This window comes from Camelus ferus, chromosome X, assembly GCF_009834535.1.
Source record: "Camelus ferus isolate YT-003-E chromosome X, BCGSAC_Cfer_1.0, whole genome shotgun sequence".
Lineage (NCBI taxonomy): Eukaryota > Metazoa > Chordata > Mammalia > Artiodactyla > Camelidae > Camelus > Camelus ferus.
In genome coordinates this window covers 65,380,673-65,390,134 of record NC_045732.1, presented here as the reverse complement: position 1 = coordinate 65,390,134, position 9,462 = coordinate 65,380,673, and the positions used below count along the sequence as shown (strand labels likewise).

At 39.4% G+C, this 9,462-nt stretch overlaps 1 protein-coding gene across 21 annotated transcripts in view; it reads left to right on the top strand.

Annotated features, from left to right (window-relative positions):
• The first annotated feature begins 6 nt into the window (after positions 1-6).
• SYTL4 (synaptotagmin like 4) overlaps positions 7-9,462 on the top strand; it is a 90,718-nt gene continuing 81,262 nt past the window's right edge. For 16 of the 21 annotated variants that reach the window (XM_032475230.1, XM_032475229.1, XM_032475231.1 and 13 more), the window contains exons 1-6: positions 8-364; positions 878-1,018; positions 2,189-2,296; positions 6,461-6,582; positions 7,636-7,745; positions 8,760-8,889. The gene's annotated coding sequence lies outside the window, so the exon portion shown is untranslated. Of the gene's footprint in view, positions 365-877; positions 1,023-2,188; positions 2,297-6,460; positions 6,583-7,635; positions 7,746-8,759; positions 8,890-9,462 lie in introns of all 21 variants that reach the window. The other 5 variants (XM_032475249.1, XM_032475234.1, XM_032475240.1 and 2 more) reach the window with 5 other exon arrangements.

The following is a 9,462-nucleotide window of genomic DNA, read 5'->3' as shown; positions in this document are numbered from 1 at the left end:
GAGGGCGTGAGCCCCGTTCCGGCTGGGCTCCTGCCTGAGAGTAACTCCGTTCCGAGCTGGAGCTCGGCTAGTTTGAAGGCTTTTTTTTTTTTTGGCTAAACGCGAGTAACCGTCCACCGAAATAACTATGGCGGCGGCGGTTTTACTATGGTAACGGGGAAGTCATTGGATAAACAAGCGTGGCACTTTCGTTTTATTTCCGCCCCGTTAGGGGAGGGAAGTGCTTGGCCCCGCCCCAGCGGCATGCGTTTTATCCCTTTGCAAAAGCTGTGAGCGTACGGAGTGAGATGAGGAAAGAGAGTCGCAGCATCCTAGAGAGGGGCGCTCAACGTCAAGGCGCCGACATAGCTGAGGAGATGGGGAGGTAAACGCCAAACAGGCCCCTGTCTGCTCCCTTGTAGGCTCTGGGCTCCGTGTGCTTGGCGGTGGTGAGGGGGCGGGGCGGCGGAGGGCGTTGGCTGGCAGGGTAGCAGAAAACATCAGAACCGAAAACAGCAGTGACCTGTGTGGTACACGACCGGCAGCTAAGGCAGGACTTGAACTCAGGTTGTTTTGGCTCCAGAGACTGAATGCTTAACTGCTGTATCTACTGCCTCCCAGTATAACTGAGAGAATTTAGAATGGCTCAATTTTTTTTAAACCAGTTTTGGAAAAGAACTTAGAGCGTAGGACCTGGTGATGGTGGATCAATGGCTCATGATAACGAACCACCAAAGAATAGATTGAAGCACTTAGCCAGGGTTTGTTCTGCCATCAGCCATTTGTGGACTGTTGGTTATATCACTTCATCAGCCACTCCTGCTGGTTGAAAAGCATAGGGGTGTACAAGGAATATTACCTAAGCTTTTGCTTTTTTGTATTTGGGTTTCTCTTACAGGCCTTGTGCTAGTGACCCTGCTTCAGTGCTGTTGTCCGTGAGGATCTTTTCCCTTCATTGCCACGCTCCCAGAGTGACACATTTCTTTTGCCTCCAGGTTATAGCAAAATGAAGACAGAAGGTGGGACATCTGATGCTGTTGTAGGTATTATGATTGAACTTCAGTTAACAGAACAGTATAGGTACAGAATGAACAGGTAGGGGAAGAACTCAGAAAGATGCATTTCTACACAGATGGGACTGTATATATAGGATAAGTGTAATTTGGGGGTTCTGAGCAGAAGGGAGAGGGTACACAGTAGAGAATCAAAGAATTTGGGAAACCATAGGTAAGATTTGTGGGGCATTGGCAGAAAGTTTTGTTAAAAAGTCCTGAGTTCTTATCCAGTCTTATTGATGACAGTAGGAATATTGGATAGGGTACAAGTGAAGCAAGCAAAGACATTCAAGATTGTGAGGGCACAGAGACTTGGGTTCTTTCTCCTGGCCATAGGTCAAACTTCCAAGGCCCAGGTAGGTGCTACTTCATGTTTAAAGTTCCTCAGAGAGTCATGGAATGAAATCCCTCATTAGGATATTCCCTCCAGAGAGTATCTGGAAAGGCAGCAACTTCTGGATAGACATCATTGCATGAAAAAGATTCCAAATAGCACTGTAGCATTGACCCAAGTTAGGAGAAATCCTCAGTGAGCAGTGCTTGTAAGAGATAAGGAAACTTAAAGAGCACCTGAATGCTGACACAGATCCTGGTCAATATCTGGATGTAGGTACCAACTGGCTTGCTTTCCAGAAAGAAACATCATTCCTAGGTTTTGCACTACTGTGTTACCACGCTGGTTCTGTACCAATATTTATACTGTCTGAGAATATTTGAGGGTTCACCTCTGAGGCTACTGTGCAGACTGATGTCTAATCTATCAAAGCTGGTTATTCTGGCCTTTCAATTTTAGTATTTTCATTTTTTTATCTAACTACTTCTGTTCTCAATTCATGCTTACTGAATATATTTCCTGTATTCTTCTCTCAGAATCCTGTTCCTTCAAAGGAGGTTCAAGACTGTTCACCTGCTCAAAGGCTGTTTTATGAGATATGTTGCTTGGTAGCAGACCAGGGAGTTAGGTGGTCAGCTGAACTGAAGGAAGATTTCCCTTGTTCTTGGCAGTGGCTTTCTGACCTCTTGTTGCTGAATGAGGACTGCTTCCAAGCCAAGCATTGGGGGAAGAGTAAGAGGAGGAAGTCTTTTGAGTTTTTTCTCTAGAATCCACCAGGCTTGTCTAAAACATGTCTATTTTGGTGCTTGTTTTGTTTCAGAACCAGAACTCTGGGAGACCATTGCCTGGGCATATGGAATCCAGGGCTTAGCAAAATGAAGATGGGTGTCACTGGACAGCACTTAAACTTCCAACAGTATGCTGCTAGGTGAGTATGGCTGGGTTGAGCATGTAGATAATGGTATCAGGTTGGGGTAAACAGGGTGATGATTAAAAAGAGCTAATGTTTGTGAAGGGCCGTATAGATTACAAAGCTTTTTTTGCATAGATCTCACTTGATTCTCACAAAACCTGGGAGAGAGTTTTAGTATGCTATCTATTTTTTATTGTGGTAAAGTATACAGAACATAAAATTTACCATTTTAACCATTTTAAGTGTATAGTTCAGTGGCATTAAGAATATTCACATTGTGCAACCACTGTCACTATCCATCTCCAGAGATTACTGTTTTCCCAAACTGAAACACCATACCCATCAAACACTAATTTCCCATTCTCCCCTCCCCCCAGCCCCTGGCAACCACCATTCTACTTTCTGTCTCTGTGAATTTGACTGTTTGAGGTACTTCATATAAGTGGAGTCATAACACTTTTTCTTTTTATGACTGGTTTATTTCACTTAGCATAGTGCCTTCAAGATTCATTTATGTTGTACCATGTGTCAGAATTTTCCTTTTTAAGGCTGAATAATATTCCATTGTGTGTATATACTACACAATTGTACGTGATATATAACTTTATATTAGTTTCAGGTGTACAACATAATGATTCAGTATTTGTTTGTACTGCAAAATGATCACCACAATAAGTCTAGTTAACATCCATCACCACACATAATTACAACTTTTTTTCTTGTGATGAAAACTTTTAAAATCTACTCTGTTAGCAACTTTCAAGTACACAGTGTAGTATTACTAACTATATTCACAATGCTGCACGTTACATCCCCAGGTCTTATTTATTTTATAAATGGAAGTTTGTGTCTTTTGACCATCTTCACCCTTTTCACCCACTGCCCCCAGACCCCACCTCTGGCAACTACCAATCTGTTCTATAGGTTGTTTTTCGTTTGTTTGTTTGTTTTAGACTCCATATATGAGAGCTGATACAGTATTTCTCTGACTTACTTCATTAGCATAGTGCCCTCAAGGTCTATCCATGTTGTCACAAATGGCAATATTTCCTGCTTTTTAATGACTGAATAATATTCCCGTGTATTTGTATACTACATTTTCTTTATCCATTCGTCCATCCATGGACACTTAGGTTGCTTCCATGTCTTGACTATTATAAATAACACTGCAGTGAATGTTGGGGTATATATATCTTTTCAAGTTAGTGTTTTTGTTTCCTTCAGATAAATACCCAAAAGTAGAGTTGCTGGATTGTGTGGTAGTTCTATTTTTAATTTTTTTGAGGAACCTCCGTACTATTTTCCACAGTGGCTATACCAGTTTATATTCCCACCAGCAGTCCACAAGAGTTCCCTTTCTCCACACCCTCACCAGCACTTATTATCTCTTGTCTTTTTGTTTGTTTGTTTTTTTGGCAGGGGAGGTAACTAGGTTTGTTTGTTTGTTTGTTTAATGGAGGTACTGGGGATGAACTCAAGACCTCGCGCATTCTAAGCTTGTACTCTACCACTGAGCTATACCCTCCTCTTGCCTTTTTGTTAATAGCCATTCTGACAGATGTGAGGTGATACCTCCTTGTGGTTTTGATTTGCATTTTCCAGAAGACTAGTGATGTTGAATACCTTTTCATGTACCTGTTGATTATGTGTGTGTCTTCTTTGGAAAAAAGTCTATTCAGAGCCTCTGCCCATTTTTTAATTGGATTGTTTGCCATTTCGCTATTAGATGTTAGGAATTCTTTGTGTATTTTGGATATTAACTCCTTACCAGATATATGATTTATAGATATTTTTTCCCATGTAGTAGGTTGCCTTTTTATTTTGTTGATGACTTCCTTTGCTGTACAGAAGCTTTTTGGTTTGATGGAGTCTCACTTGTTTATTTTCGTTTTTGTTGCCTTTACTGACTCTATTTGATGCTATGATAAATGGAATTACTTTCTTAATATCCTTTACAGATTGTTTGTTGTTAGTGTATAGAAATACAGCTGGTTTTTTATGTTGATTTTGTACCCTGCAAATTTGCTGAATTAATTCTAATGAGTTATTTTTTGTTTGGGGAGGAATTTTTAGTGTGTCCTACATATGAGATCATCTCATCTGCAAACAGAGGTACTTTTACTTCTTCCTTTCCAATTTGGATGCCTTTCATTTAACTTTCTTGGCTAATTTCCATGGTTAAAACTTCCTTTTTCATGCTGAATATTGTTTGTCTGAGAATGTCTTAATTTCTCCTTCATTTCTGAAGGACAGTTTTGCCAGATACAGAATTCTCAGTTGACATTTGTTCTTTCAGCCCTATAAATATATTATCTCACTTCTGGTCTCTGAGGTTTCCACTGAGAAATTTGCTGATCATCTTTTTGAGGATCCGTTGTACAGAAGTCACTTTTTTTTTCTCGCTCCTTTCTAGATTCTCACTTTGGTTGTTGACAGTTTGACTATAATGTATCCTTGTGTAAGCCTCTTTGGGTTTATCATACTTAGAGTTCATTGAGATTCTTGGACTTGTGAATAATCCATGTTTTTTCTCAAATTTGGGAAGTTTTTGGCCATTATTTCTTTAGATAGCCTCTCTGCTCTTTTCTTTCTTCTAACCTCCTGGAACTCTGATAATGCATTTGTTGCTTGATGGTACACTGTAAGTCTCTGAATCTCTGCCCACTTTTCTTTATCCTCTTTTTCTTTTTTGCTCCTTAGGCCCGAGAATTTCAAATGATATCTTCAACTTCACTGATTCTTTCTTCCTATTTCAAACTGTTGTTGAATCCCACTAGTGAATATTCCAATTGAGTTACTATATTTTCAGCCCTAGAATTTCTTTTTGGTTCCTTTTTATAATTTTTATCTCTTTGTTGATGTCCTCATTTAAAAAACGTATTCTTTTCCTCATTCCTTTGGTTCTTTGTGTTTTATTTCAGCTCTTTGAGCGTATTCAAGATCATTGTTTTAGTCATTGCCTAGTGTTTTTTCAGAAACATTCTCTACCACTTTATTTTCTTCCTTTGATGTGGCATATTTTCCTGTTTCTTTGTATGCTTTGTGGTTTTTTTGATTGAAAGCTGGGCATTTGAAAAATGCCTTGCAGATAGGCTCTGTCCTGGGAAAGACATTTACGAGTTAGGACGGCTTGCTCTGAGCCTTGAGATCAGCCTCATGTAAAGGTTTAAAGGTCTTCCTGGACCTTTTCTAGGCATACATCTTGTCTGGACCACTGTGTGTGCTTTTTTCAATTCCCTTAAATACACATCTGGTTTAAGTGTCTTAATTTCCCAAAGACTCCCACCACTGCTTCTTCGGGGGGCCATTGATATTCCACTGTGTTCCTCTGCCTCTAATCTCTTGCCTCAGATGTTGTGAGACTGTAGTCCCTCTGCAGCTTTCTCAAGCAGTGTCCACCATTTCCCATGGCTTTTCCTACCCCGAGATCCGAGCTATACTGCTTTTCTCTTCCTGAACTCCGGGAGACTAATACCTCAGGTAGTCCTAGGCAGATTAGAACACTGCAAAAAAGGTCTGCCTTCCTCTCTCCAGTTAGAGGGAGGGAATTGACAGCTGGGCCACTGCTTTCCCCAGACTGTGCTTCACTGCACTACAGGGGAAAGAGGGGTTAAAATAAGTAAAAATGCCATGGAATTTCCTACCATTTCCTATGTGGCTTTTTCTTGATTAAACTTCCACTTGGTTGTTAAAGACTGTTTTCCAGACCTCCTGTAAAGTTATTTTAGCCAATCTCTAGTTGGTTTTTTAAATGTTAATGTGGATGGGGAAAGGAGGGCCTGGAGCTTCCTAGTTTGCCAACTTGCAAATGTCACTAAAAAGCTAGTACCCTATCTATTTTATAAACAAGGATACCAGTGCTTAGATAGTGACTTGTACAGGGTTACCCAGTTAATGAGGATAAAAGCTAGGCTTTGATTCTATTTCTTCTTCCAGGTTTTGTGAATTTTTTAAAAAATAAATTTTGTATTTTAGAATAATTTTAGATTTACCAAAAGTTGCAAAAATAGTGCAGAGAGTTCCCATATTTACCCACTCCCTGCCCTGCACACAGTTACCCCTTTTATCAGCATGTTAGGTTAGTATGGTACATTTGCTATAATTAATGAACCAATACTGATTAACTAAAGTCTATACTTTATTTCCTTAGTTTTTACTTAATGTCTTTTTCTGTTCTAGGATCCAGTCCAGGATGCCACATCACATTGCTCTGGTGTCTCCTTAAGTTCTTGTTGACTGTGACAGTTTCTCAGAATTTCTTTGCTTGGATGATCTTGAAATTATTGAGGAGTATTACTCAGGTATTTTGTAGACTGTGCCTCAGTTGGGATTTGTATGATATTTACTTATGATTAGACTGGGGTAACGGGTGCTTGGGAGAAAGACCACATAGGTGAAATACTATTCTCATCATATCATATCATATCATATCATATCAAGGTTTTGATCAGCTGGCCAACCTTTGCCAGGTTTCTCCTCCTTCAAGTTATATTCCCCACTTTCTAAGCTCCATTCTTTGGAAGGAGGTCACTAAATCCAGCCCACTTTTAAGAAGGATTGGAGAAGATAAAGCTCCACTTACTGGAGGGTGAGAATCTACATAAATTATTTAGCATTCCTCTATAAGGAAGAATTATTTATTTTGTTTCTCAAATTATTCCAGCTTTGTTCATTGGAAGCCCTTTCACATTGGTCCCTATGTTCCTTTGGCATGCCGCCACTGTTTTGTTTTTTGAGCACTTCCTTACTTTCTGGCACTATAGGTTGCTCATTTTGTATATTCCCTGCCACAGCCCTTGGAGAATTACCCATTTCTCCAAGGAGCCCTGGTTCCTATTAGTAAATCAAAATGTCTTCAGAATATGAGAAATCTAGATGGCTGTGGTAGAATGAATGGAAACTCATTTGGAGGGATATGTGTGTGTAGAAGATGGTTAACAGGAGCAAAAGAAAAAAGGGAAAGCTAGAATGGTCATAATCCAATTCTCTCTCAAATGATAGTTTACTAGACATTTGGAGGTAATTTAAGAGCACAAACTAAGAGATGCCTTTGGTTCAAATGCCAACTCTGTCACTTTCTACCTGTGTGTCTGTGAACCTCAATTTCCTGATCTGTGGTATGAATATAATAACATCATGAGGTTGTTGGGGTGATAATTAAATGATTTAGAACACATGCTTTTGCACAGTGCCTGGTACATAGTGAGCATTCACAGGTTAGCCATTGTTATCAGTTACAGTTCTTTACTTGTCTGAACTAGCTTCTATAATGTCATGAACAGCTGTGAGTTCTCACTTTTTAAATTTGGTGCCTGTGTTATTCAGCTTCCCTCTTGTTATATTTCTTTCCCTAGGAATAATTTCTATGCGACCCAGTGTATGTTCTCCTTTGATATCACAACACAGAAGCTGTGAGTGACATCATTGCCCTGTACTGGAGAAGCACTAGGGGGTCTCTATACAGGTGACGATTCTAGGGACCATGGGCTTGAAGTAGCCACCTCTTCCCCAGACCCCTATTCAGGTTCAGTCCACTCTTGAGTCTTTATCAGTGTTTTTCTTCAAAGCCATGAGAAAATTATGTTGTTCAAATGTGATATATTCATATTAAAGTGCAGTGAACTCCAAATCTCTTTTTGTTAACAAATAAAAATTATTTATTACCTTCCTAACAAATTTAATGTCCCCTTGTTAGGTGACCTCTTTAAAGTGTAAGGAGAGATTGTCTTCCTTTTGATCATGTGATTCTCCTCTTAAAGGCCCTTCCTGTTTCACTGTGGATGAAGTCTAAAATCTTCCTCCTGAATGTCAGCACCACGTATTAGATTGCCACGTTTTTTAATACCTGTGAGCCTTCTCCCATGACTCCCATATGCCTGACATGTTTTTTCATATTTTCCTTCATGAGACTGTCATTCAAAGAACCTTTTAAACTCCACCTGGAGTAATTTAAGGAATGGTAATACCTCCTTATGTACTGTCTTTTGAACACTACTGTTCAGTTATTCCCTAGAGTGCACTGACCCTTGATAATGTGTTTGGTGTGAATACTCAAAGTATTCAACATTTGGTTGTGTTTCTATGTATCTTTTAAATATTTGTATTAATGTTGTTTTCTCCCTAAAGAACGTGTATGTAAGAGCCCCAGTCAATATAGTACTAAGTATCTGCTTATTAATAATGAGGAGGAAGATGAAGACTCTAATTGGTCTAGAGTATAGTCATCTATAAATTTGAATGAGGAGGGGATGACTTCTTACATCTAAGGTTGCTTCACAGCCTTCTTTAGTCCCTTGGCTGTGATTACAGGAAATTAACTCCCAACTCAGTCCACAGCTGAGTGGTCCCTCAAGGAAATTGCTCTTTCTGAGTCTCAGAGCTTGGAACCTTTATTTATGGTTGACCACTTGGGGCCCATAATCTCAAGCAGCGTCTGATCTCTCTGTAGAGATTGACTATTTTACATTGCCGTTCCTAGTTTCTGCTGATGCTGCCTTCATCCATGCCTGTGACTGGAATCCTCATGCTGTAGCTGCTCTGAGAAAGAAAATCTAGAGATGAATGGAGTAGCTGATTGGTGCCAAATATAATTTGAGGATAACAGGAAGGTGAGTGCAGGGGAAATATATCTTGTGACAATTCAGAGTGACATTCCACATATACCACCAGGCGGTGACTTTCAGAAAATACCCTTTTCTCCAAAAACAAAATAAGACCAACTGTATTGCTTGCCTTCATCTCACTATACAATGTACTGTTCTTTATATATTGAATGATTTCACTCAGAGAATTTGAGTGATACACTGTAGAAAGTTAATTGCATGTAATTGGGTGGAGGAGGGATTCAGTAAGCAGCCAAAGTCTGAAACTAGTACAGAAAGATAATAAATTGATTAAAATACAAGTATAGGGCTTTAGATTTTTAATGTGGTTTTAGAGATGTAGATTGCCTGCTGTAAAAGAAATTGGAGAGGAGAATGATGGGAGAAATGTTAAGATGGAGTGAAACTCATGAAGAATGAGTCATCCTCATTTCCTGCAGAATAAAGTAGGGAAGAATTTGTTTCTTTGTTTTTCTCCTTTTCTTTTCAAAATACACAATTGGAAAAGAGACTTGGAAGAATCTACATAGTCATTTCTCCTCTTACTGCGCTATGGCTAGGTAGCATTTGATAGTATTG